Below are 19,744 nucleotides of genomic sequence, written 5' to 3'. Positions count from 1 at the left end.
GCGGAGAGAACTCACTCAGACACAGGGAGAACATGCAAACCCCGCACAGAAAGGCCCCAGATTAGACTTAGAATACAATAATCTCAAATTAAGTACGATAGATAAATCATTTAAAAATAAATAGTTTACGCTAGAGCATGGGAGAAAATGTATACTTGTTTAAAAGTAAACAATTGCATAGCTTTACAGTTAATAAAATAAGAAATAAGTGGAGTTTACTAATGGCTGCTGAAAGAAATGCTGCAAGTTATAATGATAATCAACAAAATATCAACAAACTGCAGGTGACGAACTGTATGCATTCAGTGTTTGTAGTTTTGTAAACAGAACTTATTGTATATGGGGACTTTAAACAGCTGCAAATAAAATACGGCCCTTTTTCGAGTGCCATGCATTCAGAATAACTCACCTACAACAGCAAAGACTTTCATGGAGTTAAATCACTAAACACATCTGTGACAGGAGAAACATCAATATTAACTTGGTCGGCGGCACCATTAGAGTGAACATCAACAAGATTGCTGTTGTATAGAAAAATGGAAGAATGCCACATCTCCAGGGTACAAATCACAGACCGTTTACATTATTATATGCAGTTTATGGTATAAATCAGCACTTTGCGCTGTCTGCTATTACGCCTGCAGATCTCCAACCCAGCTGGCCCAACATATTTGAGGACCTCGCAATAAATAAGGGGACTGACAGGAAAAAATCCTTGAAAAGGTTAACAAGCTGCAGCTATTAGCAAAGTGAACGGAGCGGTTGTTAAGTCCTCTGCTGTCAAATTAGCACGTGTCTGATGAAAGCAATAAGCGTGTCGCTGAATTTCTCACAGATGTAAAAGTGCATGAGGTCAGTTCCACATTAAATATGTTTTCCAAGATGACTGCTAACATTTGAAGAATGGTGATTAACTCGCGAGACAGACAACAGTAAATAAAGTAAGTGCAGATGTCAGACAAACCACGAAACAGCCATTAATAAGACAAGGAGAATGGCGATAATTTTTGACTTAAGCAGGGATGTTAGCTGGATAAGTAGGTGGCTGTTAGCCAGTCACCTACTGCTCATAGCTGTAGCGTCCAAATATAAACTGCAAAGCGAAGGCATTGGTATTTTTGAGGAAGTCTCAACTCCTACTTATTCCTAAGTAATGTTCATAACTTTAGGCTGAAATATTTCGATGATTACTGGATGGATAAACTAAATTCACTCTGACTTCCAGTGCAACCATGCAGTTTGAGGGAAACGTCTCAACAGGTAGTTGAAGGTTTGTAATGAAACACGGTACAAACTTTACATTGTGCTCTGCTAGACTTGATAATCGGGTCATAAATTCAATTTGTCCGACGCTTTTCGGGTAGTCGCATTCCAATGAGCTTTGAGCCTCATTTCGTGTTTGGTAGCAATTAGCATCTGAGCACATTTAAATGAGACGATTAACATAAGCCCTATATCTGCTAAAGATCGGCACAAAAGCATGGTTTGCATGCCAGCATTTACATTAATCACCTCACTGCTCTCTTACCATAACTATGGAGTTTCAGTCTTACTAAGATGTCTGTTTGTAGCAACAGAGTTTGCAAGAGTGACCACAAGTTTAGAGTCTAAAAATATACGATAGTCCTTGCTTTAAGTCAGTATTCGGCTTCTTAGAAACCGGTGGTAACATTTCGTACACGTGAGCTGCAGCCTGCGGGGCGCAGTGCGATGTTGCTGACATCCTCATGGCAAAGGGTGTGGACGGCAAGTTGATCTCATTCCAGAGCAAAAGCTTTCCGTAAAGGAAGTCCTTTGGAATGGTGGCACGCCGAAGGATGAAAATATGAGGATGGACATGCAAATCTGCAGAGAGTGCTTTCAGTGTCTCCAGGATGCATAAAAGTGTTTGTTATTTTGTCCTTCTAAGACAGGACCTCGTCTGTCAAACGACGCGATTATAATAGAAGAGGAAGTCACGGGTTTGTCAACTTCCTATCACTTTTGATATGTGAAGGCCATTTCAGGTCAGCGTGTTTTTCTCCGCGCAACTTTAGCGGCTGCCAACGTTATCAAAGACATCAGAGCAAAACGTCTTTTCACACTTACAAGTTCGCTGCTTCCGATCATGTGTCAGTGCGCTCGCAGTTATGGCTCATTTTTCGTGACGGTAGCTGAACCAGAGTGCTTCTCACTGGAATGACTTTACAAACTTCCCCCTTTTACAGCCGCCACCAAAGAGCTGAATGAGATATGGAGTTTCATTGAGAAAAAAAAAAACAAAAAAAAAACACAGAGCACTGTGGAGCTATTATGAGAACAGACTGTGAACTGAGAGTGGGAACTGTCTCTGAGGGAATGTCAAGGTTAGCAAGATTAGTTCTGCTACAAAGGAAGGGGGTGTATGTTTGAGGGGATTCATCTTAGAATTGAGATGTCAAGTCAGGGGGTTATCCCCTCGCCTGTGCACGGAGGGGCTGGCAAATCCGCGGGGTCAATGCAATTGTCTAAAGGGGGTCTCTCCCCAAGAGACCAAAGAAACCTCCCATACCAGACAGTCAAAGCACTGACACTTGAGGGAAACAGAGGTGTCAGACAGATAAAGCAGCCTTACCCCGTAGCTGCTGTTTGTGCATGTGTCCTATGATAACACATGTCAGCCGCTATCACACGCTGTGGGCTGCACAGAGGTAACAGAGAGCGGCCGAAGCCCTGGGAAAACGTGGAGGAGCGTGAAATCACCTTGATCCAAAGATTCCTGCCGCATACCAGTCCACTGAACCCACCAGAGCACAGGGGCCCGGAGATGGGCAGACTGCCACAGATCAAGAGAAAGAGACAAAGAAAGAGAGGAGAGGTGGAGGGTGATAGTCGAGATATTTAATCCCGCAGCTTGGTTTGAAGCTTAACATCATCTTATGTGTTTCCTGTGCAAGATCAAGCAAGGCGCTCCACGAGGGAGGCCTCGCTCAGATATAAACACAGGATTTACTTTTACGTGCCAGTTTTCGGGGCCGAGCTTGATTACAGGTTGCCCATGTGCTCCGAGTCAAGCCGGCTGTTTGAGTTTACTGACAGCAGAGAAGAGGATGCTATGGCTGGAATGCTGCGGTGTGAACGGCGGTGAACACTCCTCCCAGCGCTGACTGATAGCTGGCGTAGCTCGGGCCGGCGGAGGAGATAAAGCGGTCGCGTCTGTCACATGGCTCCTTCACACTATACGCTTTCGCATCAACTGATTACACCTCACTGGCAGCGGGGCTAAAAGAACCCCGCTCCCGAACATGAAAAGCTGGGGCGAACGTTGCGCGTGCTCGCTCTTTCGCGTTGCTATTCTGGTCATGCTATCGGCAGCGCGGAGCAAGAGTCTATCGCGTGTGTCACATCATCAAAGGCGTCCCCTGTCGCTGCCACTCACTGCAGAGTGGCCCGGGAGAAAAGTGGTGCTTTCCAGGAGAACTCCAGCAAACCATGCAGGAGGAACGGCCGCTTGGAGCTGCTCCCAACAGTCGCTGTGGTTTTCTCTACCCAGCATCTCGTAATTAAATTTATTTATTTATTTTTTTTTGCAAGTGTAAATCCCACTTCCTTAATGCCTCAGCAACTCCCACCATCAATCCTTCAGATGCGATTGGAAAACCGCGTGGTGCAACCAGCTAATTTGCACTCAACTACGCAGCAAGATTAGAAAACAAAACGGAACGCCGTCAAATCAGCGCAGGAAAAAGAGGGTGTTTCCCCTTTTCTGCGTCTTAGGAATGTTTTGGCTAAACTGAAAGCCATCATTCAAACTCAAATGCCAACATTTGAGAAGACAATGACGGGACAGATAGCAACATCCGGGCCTGGTCTGGGTCGTGAACACAAGGGGGTTTCTTTTCTGCAGTTTGGGCCTCGGTCACTGCTGACCCCCCCTCCTCTCTCTCTCCTCCATTATGTCTGTATACAAGTCTGACGTCCGGCAGCTTGCATCCCTCACTCCTACCAGAGCCTCTGAGAACATTGCCCTATTCTCCAACATGAACTCAGGAGTAATAGCAGACAGAGGAGGGGAGAGGAAGAGGGTACACTTTAAACAAAAGAGGTTCTATAAGGTGCCCCGACAGGAGATTTACGCTAATCCTGTAAAGCATCAACACAAAGAAAGACTCCTGATTTAATGATAAGTTGAATATCACCCTAATTACAATATCTCACTCCATTTGTTGGTTAGATTAGCTCGGCTTTGAAAAAGGACTGAAAACAGGAAGAAACAACCAGCTCGGCCTTGTCAGAAGAAACAAAATCCACCTACCCGTTTGCGTCGTGTTTGTTTTATCTGTACAAAATCTAAAAAAATAAAAGAAAAAACGAACTAATCACAGTATTAGGGGGGATTTTTGTGGGTCTGTGTTGTGACTGCGAGTTGTTGCTGGAGCAAAAGCTCCAGGAAGTTACTACTCAGAGTCAGGAAAGAGTCTTCCACATGACCTCGTAAACTGATAAATAGATCCTTGTTTTTGCAAAGGGAGATAAAACATCTCAATCAAGAAGCCTCGGAGGTGGGCTGACTCGATCCGCTTGTTGCTCTTGCCGGACTAAGCTAACGGCTAACGCGCAGAAACAACACCGACCTATCATGAATTGATGAATTGATGCGGCGGGCTTGCTAGCAGCAGCTGTTCACGCACGTGGAGCGACCTCACAATTCCTAGATGTTTGTATTTTCAGTCTCCTTCAGCTCTATTTTCTCCACCATCTGCTCTCTTTAGGTGCTAAATGCTCCCCTATCTCCATTTGCTACTTGCTAAACATATTAGTTTTCTATTTGGTGCTGCGGGACGAATAACAAAGGATTATCTTATCTTATCTTATAGTCGGAGCTGCCTCACATTTGCCTGATAGTGGCAAGAGTGAACCACGACCTTTAAGCTAAGTGTTAAATGAATTATCTTAAAAGTCAAGAAGTCATAATTCTCTGCCGGTTCACCCCTACATCCAGCTCCTTCCACGTTATTTTCCCAGCTTTAACGGACAAATATGACAGTGGTATTAAAGGTCATTTAACTCTGCACAAGACGGCAAACAAGTTTCCCCAAATATCAAAGTTCTGCTTCATGACGTGTGCCAAATTTGCAAAATTAGGAGAATTGTCAGCACTGAACAATCCAACTTCCCACCCAAAGTCCTTGAAGAGCACACATGGGCGGAGAGGGACACTTAGCACGAACGGGAAGCCTGGATTAAGTTATAAGCAGCAAGCGACATAGGTTGGATTTTAAGTGGGTGAGGTCACATCCTCTCCGGTTAACAGTGAACAAGCCTTGAAGGAATCAGTTAAATATCTGGAGATGGAGGACATTTGTATCTGTCCGGTCCCCCGGCAGGCCAGACTGAAAAAGCAGAGCACGCATGTAAAATATTGCCCATGTTCACGGCATGAGAGCGCGGCATGCGTCTGCACAAGAGAGAGTGATGTTCCTCATGTGAGCAGACAGCTAGATTTCTGTTATATAACTCTGCTGTGGGGGCCCCCTTGTTCTGTTCCAGCAGTCGACTCTGAAGTTCCCCCAGCTTTCCTGCTCATTTGCTTCACAACACACAGATGTCTCAGGGCGGTGCAGAAGACTCGAGGGGGGGGGGTGGACTGGGCCGGGGCCAAGAGGCAGCGGCTGCCTGTCACAAGTGAACAAGTGTGTGTGGTCAGAGATTAGGGAAGGAAGGACACAAACAAAAATTCCTGCAGAAGAGCTCCTGTGGCAGCTGTGGCTTTCTGAATGCGAAGGATGCTCGACAACTGGACGGATTCCATTGGTCGGCGAGCACCGGTGGGTGTGTCCTGGCAGCCGCCGGCTTCCTCTGTGTCATCTTAAATGAGAAGAGTGACAATTCATCAGAGACAGGATGTCCAATAGGAAGACAGATCCCAGGGGTAGATAGAGGGACTTGCAGCTGGCCACTCAATGACCTTGGATCAAACAAAAGTTAGTTTTCCTCCCTCTGTCCTTCTCTCAAACAGTGCCCACAAAAAAAAAAAAATGAGGCGTTAATCAGCAGCAGAGGACTGAGCAGTTTCCAGTAAGTCATTTTGTGTATGTTTATTTTAAGCCTATGGGCCTCATAGTTCCACAAATAACATTGCTTTCTTCGTCCATTCACTTCCCTTCGACTCTGCAACATTTCCACTTCTGCACACTTACATTTCCCTCCTGAGAATGAGGAGGAAATGGGGGGCCTCGCAATGTGAACGAAAGCTCTTTGAAAGCGGCCCGAGCAAGCCGATATGCTCCTTATAAATGCCGAGCACGGGGTGGGGGTGGGGGGGTGGAGGGGGGGTTCAGGGGCGGACTGCTGTGGCCGGGACTGTCTGGGAGCTGCCTGGTGTTTTCCTGTGTGTGATGCATGCTAACCCTGGGCCTCCTCGATTTCTGCAGTGGCATAAAGAGGCCTCTGTAAGGCTGACTCAGCTCCAGTCTTAATTCACCTCACTGGTCTCATTGCTTGATTAAATTCAGCAGGGCGATTTAGAAGGCCTGTATTTCCCCTGAAGCGTCTCTTGCATTCGAACAGAAGGATGGAAATCAACCTGTTACCATTATGGAGTTAAAGCTTGCCACAACAATGGTCCTGCAGATAAACAGGCCATGAACTGCAGCCAAACCCATCGACGCATACTGATAAGTATTGTCAGTTTATTAGATCTAAGTGGGGGTGGAAAATACTGTTTCTGTGAGGTAACTCCACTTGTAATGACTTTGTCTGAAAATTGAAACCATTCTGGTAGCTTTGGCTCGCTACGGCCTCGCAGATCCGACTGCATTTATCCAATATTCACAGAAGACAAAGGGAGAGTGTGTGAAAAGCAGGAAGCAAAGCATATACAGCGTAATGCGGTTTTCGAAAAGACCACTTCACTTCAACCACAAAGCAGTTGTTTGGTCCATCTCGGCCTGCATTGAGCTTCCCACCGCAGTCAGCAATGCAAACACAACAAATAAACACTTTGAGTGATGGCGAAATCCAACATTTCCTCCTCGCATATTGTGTAATTTGGCATTCCAGACAGCCCAAGAATAAAAGAAACAAGACAAACAGGGGCATACCAGGCCTATCTGCAGGAAATTCCATGATATGAGTTAGCATGGTGATGGTGTGGTCAGGGGTGGGTGACAACATCATTCTCCTCCGGTCCCCTGACATCCAGCATAGCTTTGATCCTGCAGTGGGTGGGGGGTCCAGCAGAGGTCCAGTGGAGCAGAGGAGCCAACCTGCCTGATGGCACCCAGACCATTAACTTGGGTCCACGTCCACCAGGGCGTTCCTGTCTCTGATCATGCCCAGCGATTTCACATACTGAGCAGCATTACTGAAATCATCTCATCTCTAACTCAAGTGTAGCAATATGAGAAACAACACAGCAATCAGCAGTCATCTCAAGCCTCCTCCTAAAACGTATACCCATGAAGTATGGCACCTGGTTGGCTTATCTTAGCATAAAATAGCAACAGCTAGCTTGCTTAAAGATAGAGTGAGCACAGAACAAGCTCTCCTACAAAATACCTATGAAAGAACAACTTTTATTGAGCTTTAAAGTTGCTAGCATGCACACACCGTTGACTTGTTTCCAGCCTTCATGCCAAGCTCAGCTACATATTTAGCAATCAGACGTGCGAGCGGTGCCAATCTTTTCATCAAGCTCCCAGAAACAAAGGTAAGTGCTTTATCCCAAATGTCAAGGATTTCTCAAGGAGCCTTTTCTGTTTTCTTATTTGTCATCGTCTGCTCTGTGTTTTCTCATGTCTTTTACCCCTTCACACATTACTTTGGGTGCAGCCCTTTTTAGGTCAGAGAGCTTAAAATCCAGTTGAACAGGCTGAGCATTAATTTAGACACAGAAAGAGAGCAAAAAGTACTTCCACCCCAGACAAAACCAGTTGAAATCAAAACCCGGAGATTAGTCTTAATCAAATAACAAGCTTACAGAACAAGATACCAGGGCTTTGTTACCAAGCTCAGAGCCCCCCAAGCTAAAAGAGGTGGATCACACTGATCATGATACAACATGCTACATGCACAAAATCATTTCACACTCCTAGAAATGGGGCATTCGATCCAACTAAACATTCCCACAAGGACTGCCTTTATTTAGTACTCTATCGGGCTAGTTAATAATAGCTTCCGCCCAGGAGAAACCCTTTTTCCTCTTTGCCTACAGTCAATGAAAAGAAACTCATCAGTTCTTCCCACCGAAAGTCTGGGAGAAACAGAGCTAATCCTAGTAGTTGTTCATATGTCAGCCGACAGCCCACGCTGGGAAAGCAGGAGTTTCCCAGTACTGTTGCGGCCTGAAGCTGCGATGGTCTTCTTGATCTTGGGCCACTGCTTCCCAGGGCCGAGGCCTTGTCCCTGGGGAGTGCTGCTCAAGTTCTGGCTCTATCACTTTGCATCCTCACCACTGTCCATAATCCAACTTTATTGATCGACATCCTCGGTTCACACAAAAATATGCACGCAAGACATCACGTTATAAACACACATGACCCTCGATGCTTGACATTTGTTCTAGTACCCCACTGACATTAACATGTTCGACGATGCACAGCAGACATATTGGAATGCATTAGCAGGTGTAAGTCATACCATTAAAATACTATTTCTGGAGTCATAATAATGTGCATGCTGGCCCACTGTCATGGCGCTACCACGGAGCTGGAACATCACATTTAGCCAAGATATCTGCTCTTGAGATGTCTCAACTATTGCTTGCCTGCAAAGTTGTACATGGGTTATGGCCATTAGCTTCGGTTGTACTTTGTTTTTGCAAGTTCAAGGTGCATAGTGAACATTGCATCTGTAAAATAGCATGTTAGCATTTAGCTCGAAGCACTGCTGGGCAAAACAGAACCTCACAGAGCAGCTAGCATGGCTGCAGACTGTCTCGTTTCAGTATCCCACCACAGTATCAATGTCAACATAAAACTTTTATTATTCCATTCTCATGGAAATCGACGGAAGGCTGGCTGCTTCCCTGACAACCTAGGATGTCTTTGTTTCCGAAACCTTATGTAATCATTGATAACAGGAAGTAGTGAGGCATATGTTATGGTTGGAGCTCAAGCCCTTGGTCAGGATTCCCACTGTCACTGAGGAAACGAAAGCACAGGGAGGCTATCTTTATGGTTAGCCCATGAGGACATAAATACTCGCTGGGAGAAGCAAGACTTTCAGTCGGACTGCATGAAAACTGATGACTGGGCAAAGACAAAATTGCACAAGATGAAGCAGCATTATAGAATTGATCTTCAAAAGCTGCATAAAGTCAGTGAGACATATAATGCAGTGTTGGATCAGTTCTTGTGACCTGGTAAAAAAGCAAACATTCTTGTGGAATGTGTGAAATGTGCAGCGTGGGAGGATAAGTTTGACACATGCGGCTGTTTGCTAGACATGAAAAGTTGCCAGAGCTTTCAAGGTGCGGCTCCTCTCTCCACCCTTTGCAGTCACGGCTGTCAAACTGATATGTGCTCTCAGATGTGAAGGGAAGTGTATATGTTTGCATTGTGTAGGGTTTCCTGAGCTCAGTCCGTTGCTAATACAAATACAGTGACTGGGGGGCATCACAACGTACGTCAAAGAACATGCCATCTATCATAAAGCCAAACGTGGTGCACGTCAGCTCAAAACTGAGTGTAGAAGAATTGAAAATACTTTTGCACATCTTAACGATCATGTCTGCTTCAGAAGCAGTGGCTGCACTCCATTCAATGCTAGCTGATGTGCTAGCTTTAGCTAAGGATAGCTTGACCACTTTGTTATTTGAAGAGCCAACATCTTCAAAGTTGCTCATCCCTATACTGCAAATAAGGAAGTTGGTAAATGTAGTCATAACACATATAGAAAAGGAACACCACAGAGTCCTGCTAAAAGCTAGCTAGTCTAGCTAACATTAGCATCTGCAGCCTCCTTCCAGGCGTGGGTTGTGTTTGCTATATTCACAAGCAGATTCCACATGAATGACCCTGAAAGTCCAAAAACTTCACAGAGCGCCGTGTTTGCGAGTTGTGGCATGTTTGCTGACATTTTTAGAAGGGCCTTTTCATGTTCTACATTACATAGCCCGCTAGTTAGTTTGCAAAAATGTTAGCCTCTCTGTCTTCTAGACATGAAGTTGCCCAACAGAGGTGTCCTCACACGTTATGGCCGAAGGTGCCACTTGAACACTAAGCTTATTGCTTACATGACTTTGCATGTTGTACACGAGGTTGTATTTAATATCTTCCTGTATTTTTCACGACCAGAAAGTTTGAAAGTTCAAAAGTAGCGCGGGTAGCTGTTACATTAGCTTACTGTAACTTACTGTGATTTCTCAGTATGTGACGAATGTTACCGCATGGACACCTAACACGTACACAACTTTCCATGCCGTAACCACAAGCTCACATGTTCCGTTTGAAAGCACCAATTAAACCAGAATGCAAGAAGGCCAATGCTAAGTGGAATTAACACGTCTTGCACTGTGACAAATCCAGATGTCAACCTCCTAAAGAGGTCTATGATTCATAGCAGTGTGTTGGAGTGTACACAGTACAAGTTAATTAACATTTCTGACGTGAACTCTTAGGTCGATAATCGGAAGTTAGGTAGTTGTCACCCGTTGTGAGAGAAAGAATGAAATATGTATCCAAGTAAGCATTCAAGACAAAGTGCACTAACAGGCTGGTGAAGCAGCTGAGGGACGCGACTGTAGACTATTGCGGTTCAACACAAAGGTATCAATGGCCAACAACAGCTGGGTCTGTTTCCTCCAGAGAGCAGCGTTTGATGGATGGGGAATACGATATAGACTTTTCCACTGTACGGCCACACAACAATCTACATGACATTTGATATTTCAGTGCACACATGTCCAATCCGAACCAATCGTCTTTTGACGTGACACACGGAAGTGTCCGAAATCTAAAACATACAGAAGACACGAGCCGTTCGCGCCCAATTCGCAAAATGTGCTTCTTTCTCCTCTTACAGATAAGGAGCCCGACTATATGACATTCAGCTGGTTTGAGGGAGCATGCACAAGAAGGAGAAAATGATAACACATTCCCTTATGCTATAATCATTTCCTCCCTCAGGCGCAGTTTCTGTCTCGACAGCTAGCTCACCAGCTGAGAGGCAGAGAGGATGTACTGAAATGTGCATCGGTGGCGGCAAAAATGGGCTACGAGGGGGATTCCTTTCCTCTTAATTTTCAACTTTGAGTAGAGTTTCCACAGGCACCTGCCTATTAAAAATTAGCTTTCTGTCCTCAGATGGCTTATGATGGGAAGCGAAACAAGTCAAATCATTGTTATCATAGTCAACGGTTTCAGAAAACTAAAACCAACAGTATTAATGCTGCCTCAGACGCAGCTGAAAGACTGATCAACATCATAGCGAAACCCAAAGACCTCGTATTCCTGCAGAATTTGTGCAAAACACACTCTTTATTGAATGTTTGTCATAGCTTGGCGGTGACAGAAGCTAAACTTGTCTACTTGCATCCTATTTGGCTCAGCCTAACAACAATGCAGGTGACGTGGTTGTGGGCGGAGACTAATAAACCTCGACAGCCATTCATCGTGCCCTCGCTTTTGAGCAATCCAATCAAACAGAACCAGTTTTATTTGCCATATTCCTTCTCGAAATGTGTCACACGAAAGCCGCGGCAGCTCACGTTTACATGAACAATGGAAATGACGGGAAAGAGGTTTCGCACAAAGACTTATCACACAATGCTGCAGTTCCCCAAAGCACTGTGGAGCTTTAAAAAAAACTTTCAGTGCATTGTTTTGCCTTTATGGTCTGCAAATTAGCATCCAGCCACTATTTTTCCCTCAGGACCCGGTGGAGACCAAAGCAGAGTGGAAAAGGGGAGTGCATATCAAACTTAGATTGAACAGTAAACATGAATAAAGAGCAATTACAATGCTTCATGCATGCTGAATGCGGTTGCATTAGATTCTCTAATTCCTCACTGGGACTTTAAACCCGACTTACTTTTCTCTGTTTGAGTTAATATTATTTAAAGAGCCTCGGTATAAAGGAATGACTCATGACTTCTGCGGCTTGCATTAGCGATCTGTAGCTTATCTTTAAGGCCACAAGATGATGTTGTATGGAAACTCAATAAGCATGCAACGAATGTTACATTTGGTTTCATCATGGTGACAACACCTACGCTGAATTACTGCAGCGCACGACTTCACAGCTCAGTGTAGGACCTGGCAGAGCTCTGAGAGCGAAAGCATTCGAAGACTCCTTCAAAAAGCAGTGCAGCTCGTCTGAGAGTTTTCTTCTCCTTTTTCTTTTTTTCTTTTTTTCGCTCAGTCAGTTGTTTTAGCCCACAGACGCTGAGTTGCATCTTGGCCCTGACAGGAACTCTGATGTTCTCACCACCTACGAGCCCGATGTGACCTTCCTTTCACAACTGACACCCATTTATATGTCACTGGTGTAGGGAAATAACAATGGGCAAAAGACGGGCCGACGGGCGCGTGCCAACACGCTGAGCACTGCACCCTCTTTTGACACAGCAAGAATGCATCTTTTCCCACACAGGCTTTAGACACCAAACATGTTCTCACAACTTTTCTTTTCAATGATAACAGGGAGATTTATGTAATCTCTGTAATCGGAAGATCAGCATGTCTCTGTTTTTTTTTGCACAACCACATAGCAGTGCACATGGTGGCATGACAGAGAAGCGTCCATAAAAGATAACAACTCTGCTTTATTGGAACGCAGCTATTCGGCAACTATCCTCGAAACTGGCCACGGGGCAGAAGCAGGTTTCATTCTCACATCCACTGCAACCAATTACACTTTACGCCGTGTTGCCCCATCAAATGGCGGCTCGACGAACCGACGGGACCGGTTGTTTTCTTGCGCATTGTTGTCCCGCTGGTGGGATGTTCATTCACGGGACGCACATCTGAACCTGCAGACGTTTAATCCCGTTTCCAGATGTTTCATCCTCTGGCCATTTTTTTTTTTTTTTTTTTTCACATGTGCTTGGAATTTCAGAATAATGCCTTATGGAGCTTTACATCATCTATCATCAGCGATGCATCTGCATTGAGATGCATTTTTTTGATTTTTTTTTCACAGAGATGAGAATTTGTGCACTGCACTGATTGTAATATTACAAACAGTCGCTGGCTGTGGCTCCTCTGCAGCCCAGAGGTGTAGTCGTTCAGTTCCACTGTAATGGAACATTGTGTGGGCCGAGAGCTCATTGAAGTTGGCTCTCACAGAACTTCCACATGAAAATGCTTTTGCAATGTCATATCACGGAGAATGGGCTCAGTTATCCAGACGACTTGAGCAGTGAATAGTAGGACAGATCAAACGGGCTGGCCCGCGGCGGCGTTATATCAGATTTCATTTTGAGTTGAGGCCCTTCATTCATTTCTGACATTTACAGTTGGATCGGTACACCCCTTTTTCGAGGCCTCTTGGCTCTCAGTCTGCACTGAGGCCCCACCAGCCACTCTGGAAAAACCCAGTGCATCTGACTTGCATTGCCTGGCTCCACTTGTGTGTTCTGTTTGGCCCGTGCCGCAGGAGAAGGAGAGCGAGCCAATTACCAGCCGCCGCTCCGAGACCAAAATGATGTCATCCCCCGGCTCCGCCATAACAGGCTGCAGATGAGAGGGGCTGGGCCTCTCAGCAGCCTTATTCACTTAACAAAAAGCAGGGAAGCATTAAACAAAAATCAAAATGGTATTGGATATCCAAGAACATTAACATTTTTCTTCATCTAAGCTCACATACTATCCTTCTAAAGTGGCTCCTAATGCATCACTGCATGTGAGGAGCACACCTGACTGGAGATGGCTGGAGATAATAGTTAACTATTTATCTCGCAGCCCAGCGCCTTGTTTGAATAAGGCCGATAACGGCCCACGAGGAACCGGTGGGAACGCCGTCCTCTTTTTAAAAGGCAAACGCGCTTCGCAGATGTGAAGCGGAAGTTTTTCAAGAGGACGTTTCATATCAGCAGGCCCCACCCAAAAAGGAAAGTCACCTGTGCGATTCGTTTTGCCACGGCCCTCCCTCATTCCTTAGAAAGCCGCAATCAGCCAACTGCGCCGTCACACATCAAAGGAGAGCGGGCTCAGCGGCAGCGCCGAGAGCGGCAGAACAAACACAGGCATACACGGCGATACGCGCACATGCACTCATTCACGCTCCCAACACACGCTCGCGAAAAAACACTGGAGACTGCTTAAGTGCTATCCCAGAAGGCCTTGCATTTCCTCGGAAGTCTTAAAGCCACATCAGAGATTGTGAAGGGGGCCTGTGGGCTGCAACAGATCTCCTCTCATTTCCCCACATACGCCATCTCCAACGCCCCACAACCGCACACTGCATATAGACTCCGGGGATGATAAATGGCCCCGAGTTGGTAGCAGGAGGCCGCAGCTCTGAGCGTAAACAAATGGCCGCTTTGATTGTGTAGGTGTGCTCGGGTCCTGATTTCAATCTCTGTGTGAGAAAAAAAAAAAAAAAAGAATAATGTTAAACAAAACCTAAGAGGAAAAAGGGTTTATCAAGACCTGTCAGCATCCGTTAGAGATGGGCATGCGTACGGGTAAAGCAAGTTATGTGTAAAATGTGGAAGCTGCGGGATTATTCATCGATGCTAGTCATGCTAACAATAACTCGGAAGTCTTCCGGTTTAAGATAAGCTCTGCGAGGCTGTTAGCATGCTGCTCCCAGCTAGCGTCTAAACTCAACACAATAAAAACGAGAGAACCTTAACCCGTAACGGTTAATCAAAGTTGCCAAATCTCTCTACAGCAAAAACATGGGAGACGCGACCTGTGACAGCTTCAACCGTCGTTTCAGTGCACCCACAAGCTGAAGGTGCATTATCAAGAGTATCTGTTGCTATTTGTTGTGGGAGAGTGAAAAAGCTTTGACAGTAAATTCCTCTCTAAATCTTCACAAGCCCCGGTCGGTTCAGATGCGGCTCAGGGGAGGGGTGGGTGAAGCAGGCACTTAACCTACATGTGGCGGTAACGGGAGTGGACTTCATACCTTGGTGAATGAAAACACCGTTGCAGTGATCTTTTATGATTACGGACAACAGAAAGTAAAAGTAACCTTGCACAGAAACAATGTTTCATTCTTATTGCTTGTAAAATGTTAATGATACATAGAAAAGGATTTACACTGGGTTACGTGCTGAACAATTTCCTGCCCGGAAACCAATAGAGGGTCGAGAAATGTAAAGTTCATTTAGTTAAAGTATTAATTAGTCAGCTTAAGTTTTAGATACATAAATCAGACATAACATTATCACCTAATATTGTGCAGGTCTCCCTTGTGCCTCATCAGAGAACGGACACGGGCCTTCTGTGGGTGTCATGTGGTGTCTAGCAACAGAATATAGTTAGTGTTCGTTAGTGGTCATAATGTTGTGGCTGATTGGTGTAACCACAGCCAGCGTGTCGTTAAGCCCCATGCGACTAAATGTATTTTCTATCTTTCTCTTTAAAGGTCCACAGCTCGTAAAGGTTGAGACTTTATTGCGCGGCTCCGCCTCCCGTCGCCGTTGCCATTAAAACGAAGCAGCCGTGACAAGGAGATAGTTACAGTTGCTATTAAGTGAAGACAAATAATACCTCGGAGGAGTCGCAATGGGCGCAACCTCTCAGGTTTCCGCCCACACATTCAGTTTGAGGTCCGCTCATCATGCATGCCCTGTGAATGACTCAACTGCCGTATGTAAACATGATAACCCGAGGATTCGCTGCAGCTATCCCGAGTCTTATCATCCTCTTTCATGACTCCGTGTAAGGAGACCTCTACCTTGTCAATGTGTCTTTGGGTCCGTGTCATAGAGACTGTGTGAGCTATGCCCCTCTTTGCATTCCTCTGCCATCCAACCTCTGTCCAGCCTGGACTTTCCCACAGAACCTTAAACCCTGTGAATGAGAGTAGGCCTTTGTTTCAGGCATTTTTCATCCTGATCCCAGCAACTTCCCCATAGTGGAATGCAACAGGAATGCCAGCGCCAGCTACCTGGCATTAGAGAGTCTTTGTGCGGAAATAGGAGAGGCTGAAGGAGAGAGCAGGTCAAAGAGGTTTGACAATGGATCGCTCACTTCTCAAGGTGCCCAGTCCATATAACAGAGCGAGTGAACGGCACGACCCGGGTCAAGTCTCTTTGACGTGGCACGGCGCAACCGAGAAGTGAAAATGTCACATTGTTTGCATCTAGGCCAGTTTCGCTATTACTTGTCTCCAAACGCAAGCGTTTTCACCTACTGTACAAATTATTAACTGGAGCGCTGATGTAGCAACTGATTGGCATGCGTGCACAGGCTGAAATGTGCCGCAGTTAACAGGTTGTTGTGCGCTTATCACTAACTGAGAGCTGGAATGGTGAGGCAGCGGTTAGCCTCAAGGTGCAATTCCATTCATTCTTGTATACTCAGAGGCAGGTGGAGGAGGATTTTAATTTGAGGGATGACATCTGAACATGAGGATTTATTGAGCTACGATTAAATGTTTTTTTTGTTTTGGTTTTACTTTAGCGAGTTGCAGCAAGAGTGCCTTCTACTTTTTGGCTTGCGAGTGACATTCTGCTACAAATCAGCGCAAAATGAAAACATATCTGAAAATAAATACTTGCAGGAGCTGGGGTTTGAGGAGGTATGCTCACAGACTGACAGACAGACAGTTAGCTGGGCCCGTCATGAAGCCATTTCAAGCGTAACCTGAGCAGCCCGGCTTCTGAGACGACGGCTGATGTTCCCCGAATCCCGAGTCTGACGATAAGGAGACGAGATAAGGCGCTAGCTGAAGGGTAACGACAGACTTATGAAGACAAGGGTGGGGCATCAGGTCATATATCCATACATGTCATGACCACAATTACCAAGGGGGCCTCCCGCCGCCCCCTGTGAGAACCCAACATCTGCAAACCTGCCGCATCTCGGCTGCGAGTCCACTTCGCAATATAAATAACCTGAGAAGTAACTGAGACTGAATATGTATCATTAGCCACTAAAGAGCAGTGTCACTTGCCATTTTAAGTCAAATGAAAGCGAATCAGCCCCAACCACTGTTCTGCTCCAAGCCAAATTTGAACCACATTTTTGCTTTACTGTTCGCTTATAGCACTTTGACTCCTCGACAACCCTTTTCCTAGAAAACTCAACAGATGTTCTATTTATTACGCTCAGATTGCCAAGAATCTCGGGGAGGACAACTAAACACGGGAAGCGAAGGAAAGCGTTGTGTTGACCAGACTCCCCTGCTCCCTCCTGAGAGAAAATTTTATGAACTTGGGGGGAAGATAAGACTTCTTTCTTGACGTGACTGTTCATGCTGCAGTATATTCGCAGACCGGTGTATGTGTGAAGAACACGTTTCCACTTTCGTCCCCTATCTGCTTTATCTGATTTACCAATTTTTTTTTTATTCTTTTTTTTTATATGAGAGGAAAAATCTAAGTCATGCAGCAGACATTTTGCCTTCTTGTTTTCTATTTACAAAAGCAGACTTCACCATGGTCACCAGGCCTGCATGTTCAACATAGAGAAAGCAAAAAAACAGAATCATTTCCTATTTGAAGCCCGATTATGTAACCGAAGAATAGCTGTGCAAGCTGGCTCGCCGCTCCTGAAGATCCAGAGATTTGCAGTCATACGGGATTGGAAGAGTCAGGATGGGGCTTGTTGAAGGGTCTGGGATTTTTAAAAATAAGCAGCGAACTTCTCCCCTAACACATTTATATTATTCCTGCAAGTTTAACAGACACGTCCATTGATCATCTGTTGTGGGCAAAAAAAAAGGGAAGTGCGAATAGACAGGGCACAAAATAGTTCCCGTTTAAGGCATTAAAAATATAACCAGACGACAACATGTGAATTGTGAATGAAAGAGGCAATGCTGCTGCAAAACCAAATCACAGTAACTAAAGATCTTTCCAGTGTCCGCTTTATAATTTTAAAACAACTGCATCGCACCAGATCCTTGGAATAAGCTGTAATTTGAAATGCATCTACGAAACCTCACACCTGTGACTGAATTTAAAACCCAGTGGAGTCCAGGCTTTCTGCACGCAAGTGTTTTAACGAAGTGCATGCAAATAATTGATTAATTATTGTTTTATTCTGTAACTGTGTTACTGCTATCTTGGCCAGGACTCCCTTGTCAAAGAGATCCCTGATCTCAGTGGAACGAACCTGGTTAGATAAAAGCTTAATAAAATAAATAAAAGGACAAGTGATTTCCTCCAAGCTTCTATCTTTAACCTAACTGAACCTAGTGACGTCTTGGCTATTGTTCCACAAACTAAAACAGCCTGTAGCGGAATCTTTCAATGGAGAAACAGTGGAAGCTGAAGCTTGCTAACCACCACTAGGCTAGCAAAGTAGCAACTGTCGTCTGCTGTTTCCTCCCATGGGATACATGCATCTATATACATCTATATATTAACAGGAAAGAGAGAGGAAAGTTAACCTGTTTGCTAGCATGCTAACTTGTCATAATGGCAGAGCTAGCATGCTAATGTTAAGAGGGTTCATTGTTTGGTTACTAGCTCCAACATTTGCCAGGTAACACAAACACGCAAAGAAAATAGTTAAACTAAAACATAATAATTAATGTATTAATTAAGGGAACCTTTTCAAAGTCTGTAGAGCTGAGTTACCAATGTGTTGCCAACATTGCAACCAAGTGCTTGTTGACATTGTTGGCTAGTAACACCTCTGTTTGTTGAAGCCGGCTAAACTTTTTGCAGCATATGTGGGTCACAAGCAAACAAGGAGACTACAGAGGCCTTAGGCTACAGTTAAAGAGGAAATGCGACAGTGACAGTCTCAGAAATATGTTTAATTTCATCACTTAAGGCACATCCGGTCAGTTTTCTGGAATATTCTACAGACGTAGAAACACATCGAAACTGGAACGATTTTTAGAATTAAAGATCGTATATCAAACAAAGGGACAATTTTTTTTGCACAATATCTAGTTTATGTACACAAATCTATCGCAGGATTAACAAAGAAAGACAAACAATACTCACACACACACACTTCCGACCAATGATGAATCACCAGCGAACCTAGCCAGCTTGTCTCCGGACCGAGGAAGCCGTAGAAAACCCATGCATGGACAGCGAGGACGTGCAAACCTCGCACCGCGCAAGAAGGCCCCGGCCGACTGACACGTGTGAGCCCAGAACCTCGTTGCCACGAGGTGTCGGCGCTAATTACGAGAAATAGGCAAAGGTACAACAAAAGAATACGCAGTTATGTAACAGTTACAGACAGATCAAAACAAGAATCAGCATGAAATAAAAGTGTCTGGTCCCTCAATGGGTTGGGCTTCTGTCACACCAGAATAATAACAACTGGACAACTGGCAACACATTTTTTTAAAAAATTTTTTTAGCCAAAGGATCAGACGAAGTTTGGCTGGATGATGATGCTAAATTTAAAAAACAAAACAAAAAACAGAACAAAAAAAAAACGAGATTGGACCTATTGCAGTCTGTTATGAAAAGGATAGAGGTCGGTTTACGAAATGTTATGGAAAATTGTTGAGATGTTTAACTCTGGGCCAAAATGGTGGACAAGTCTTTCGAGCCACAGAGCTGTGTAATGTGTCTAAAAAGGCAAACGTTGTGACTGTTAGAGTTTGCCTGCCAGTTCACAGTTCAGCTTTACTGCTTCCTTGCTGCTGCTGCTGCTGCTGCTGCTGCTCTCTCTGTCTCTTTCTTTCCATGGAAGAT

Source organism: Mugil cephalus, chromosome 22, assembly GCF_022458985.1.
Source record: "Mugil cephalus isolate CIBA_MC_2020 chromosome 22, CIBA_Mcephalus_1.1, whole genome shotgun sequence".
Classification (NCBI taxonomy): Eukaryota; Metazoa; Chordata; class Actinopteri; order Mugiliformes; family Mugilidae; genus Mugil; species Mugil cephalus.
Note: the sequence above shows the minus strand (reverse complement) of the source record.